Genomic DNA, 3,531 nt, shown 5'->3' on the forward strand with positions numbered 1-3,531 from the left:
ATAGTGTGCATTTCTGTTTCTCTATTTTATCTTCATTTTTTCTCTCTATCTATTCTCTCTTTCAGAAGAACAAATGCATGAAACATAAAAGACATTTCTTTTTTTTTTTTTCCTGAGCATCAACCTAGTACAGTCTGAATTTTTTTTTATCTTGTATTTGTGCTATATTTTTATTTTTTGCCCCATATGTGAATCTATCTATCTATTTATCAATTGATTGATTGATCAATCAATCATGGTCTTCTTCCCATTTCCATCTGCCAAATGCATTCACACTGTTTTGGTTACCATGGGTCTGTAGTGGCTTAGAGCTCACAACCACATCGTTATGAAATTAGCTTCTTAATCACATAGCTCTGCTTGTACCTGTATAGCCCTCTGATTTTTAATTTTTTGTCTCCTTTACTTCTATATATTTGTATCTTATATGTTTCCTTAAATCCCAAATGCATATATGAGTGGTTCTGTTCCAATCTAGTTTTCTTATTGTTGATATTATTTGTTAAGGAAGAATCCCTAGGGTATCAGAAGAAAACAAAAATGGTTTGTGGTAATTCGTTCCCGCTCTTTGTGTTTTGAGTTCAAATCTTACTAAGGTTAGCTTTTGCTTTTTTTTCCACTCTAGAGTCAATGAAAGGTAATACCAATAAAGTACGATTTATTTTTAATTGGCTAACCATCCCTCCAAATATTTTACTGAGTGCCTATATTAGAAACAGTTATTTTTATTATCTTTAGACAGGCAGTTCTTTGGGATCATTAGACTGTCAAACAAAATAATATTGTGGTATTTTATTCTGGGTGTTTATGCTCTGCCAAAACTCTGTTAAGATCAAATTCATCTTCCCTCCAATAAAAAAAAGTACCAGTCAAGTACTGCATGGGGGTGGGGGGAGGTGTCAATATAATCAACTGTTTCCGCCTCATCCAACTTTGTACATTACCCCCGACAGCCACAGAAGCCTTGGAATAAGTTAGTAAGGCTACCTTTCTTCTCTGATTAAGCTATTGAAAAAAAAAAAAAATAATAATAATCAGAAACAAAGCATTTCAGGATTGACCATCTCATTCTTTTATATGAGGAAGTACTGAAAAGTTCCTGGTTTTAAGGGTTTCATGAAAGACCTTTTACACAGCTTAAAAAAACGATTACAGATAAGTCTATCATTATCAATTCATCGCAGGGAAAGTTCACCCGTATTAATTCATTGTGAAGAAAGTTCACCATGAGCAAAATCTACCAAGAAAATATATCCATAGTATCTCACCATTAATAGTTAGAAACTATTTTATTGAAAAAAAAAAAATGCTGAATTGATGACGGAGAGCTTTTCTTGCGGTGAATTGATGATAATGAACTTTCTCTGCAGTGGATTGATGATGGTCAACTTTCCCTGCTGTGAATTAATGATGGTGAACCTTCCTTGTGATGAATTGATGATGGTGAACTCACCAGACATATAGAAAAACAAAAGGACCACTGCAATAAGTGTGTGAATCTGAGAGGGGAATATGTTGCATAAAAATCATAATTAACAGAACCTCCTGTATTTTCTTTTACCCAAAGCCAGCAACTTTTCCGCCTCCCTCGTATATTCAGAACGATACTTCTCAGTGTGTCCTCCTGTTTTAAAACAATATAGTGAGTATCATGTAGGGGATATTTAGCTGTTCTTACTAACTGGTCCTGACCACTCATTCTATTATTATTTTCAAAATGTATTTGGTGTTGTAAGTTTGCTGTCCAACTAATTTTGGTCAAGACTGATTTGAAAGGTTTCATAGACAAGGTAATGGTGCTGTATAAACATTTTTCCTTTAATAATATCATTCATTTATTCAGATACGTTTCATTTATTTATTTTTATTATTTATTCATTTATTTAGCTTTTACTTTATGTTTTACTTGTTGCAATTATTAGACTGTGGCCATGCTGGACATTGCCTTGAAGAATTTTAGTTGAACACATCGACCCCAGTACTTATTTTTATTTTAAGCTTAGTACTTATTCTATCATTCTCTTTTTCCAATAGTCAGCCAGAAGATATAGTACAGAACAATTGACAAAGCAGTCACACAGTGGGACTGAACCCAGAGCCATGTGGTTGGGAAGCAAACTTCTTATCATACAGCCATACTTTCAATTCTTTCTAATTGTTGGCCTCTAAAAATAAGCTTCTCATTAACTGTACTTTGTGACCAGGTTTGAATGCTTGTTTGACTTATTCTAGTAACTTCTTAAGAAATGAATGACCTTGACCACCACACAATATCAGTTATCCCAGTATTGTAAATATAAATCCCTCGTGTTTTGTCATAAGAAACCTGTAAATCGATATTGTAGCAAGGAAGACACATATTAATATTAGTCATTCAAAAACACCAAAAAACTGTTAACTTCACTTAAACATTTATTACTTGTTATTTAGTGTCACAATTTTCATTGCACAGTGTGACAAAAATTTTTGACACCAGATAATAAATAATAGATGCTTAAGTGACGTTAACAGTCTTTGTGAGCTTTCAAAAGGTTAATATGTTTGATTTACACTGTAACCATTTTAGTTTCATTTCACTGTTCCAGATCAAATCATTTGCCTGACAGATGTATACCTCTGAAACCTGCAGATGTTTCCAAAAGGTCTACCCATTTACAATTGTGGAAAGAAAGAGTGGCAAATATCCTACTGATGTTTGATATGAAGATAGAACTAGCAGAATGTATGTCAAAGGGCTTGAATTTTATATGAAGCAAGAGCAAATATCTGAATACTGCATTGGATTTTGCTAGACCAGAGGTATTCAAGTGAAATAGACACATAGTGTAGTATCCATTTTTATGACAGTAGAACAAGTGAAACTATATGTCACCTGTTGGTTTACTCATTGTTAAATTCCTCTTGTTGAAATGATTTCAGAAATGATACAAAGAATGTTCAAGATTGCATAAAAAGTAGGAAGATTTAAGATAGACATTAAATTATAATATTGATAAAAATAAATTGTTATTGTAAATATTTATAGAATTCCAATTTCAAATAGAATGGCTGTACCAAGGGAAATGTTTGTCTCTATAATGTTAATGTAAAACTGCTGTTTTTCGATATCAAGTTTTGCATTGTGAAAAGACGAGGAAATGGTAGAAACAGTAGAACCATTTTTCTATGGTTGCAAAAGTCAGACAGAATAAATTTTTCTATGACCACATGTCTTTCCTGTCATCAACCCTCATCTGTTGGCATGTAAGGTACTATTTCCCCATGGTTAGACGTGGGTTCCATGGAAGACTGGAAATGAGCAACATAGCTTATATGATAGTGGTACTTGTTTATAAGTATCATATAATTTCAAGACAGGGGTACACACACACACACACACATACACACACACACACACACGCTCACACACACATGCACACACATGCATGCACACACATATGCATGCACACACATACAAACACATATACACACATATAGACATGCACACACACACACACACACACACACACACACACACACACACACACACAC

The sequence above is a fragment of the Octopus bimaculoides genome, chromosome 3 (assembly GCF_001194135.2).
Source record: "Octopus bimaculoides isolate UCB-OBI-ISO-001 chromosome 3, ASM119413v2, whole genome shotgun sequence".
Lineage (NCBI taxonomy): Eukaryota > Metazoa > Mollusca > Cephalopoda > Octopoda > Octopodidae > Octopus > Octopus bimaculoides.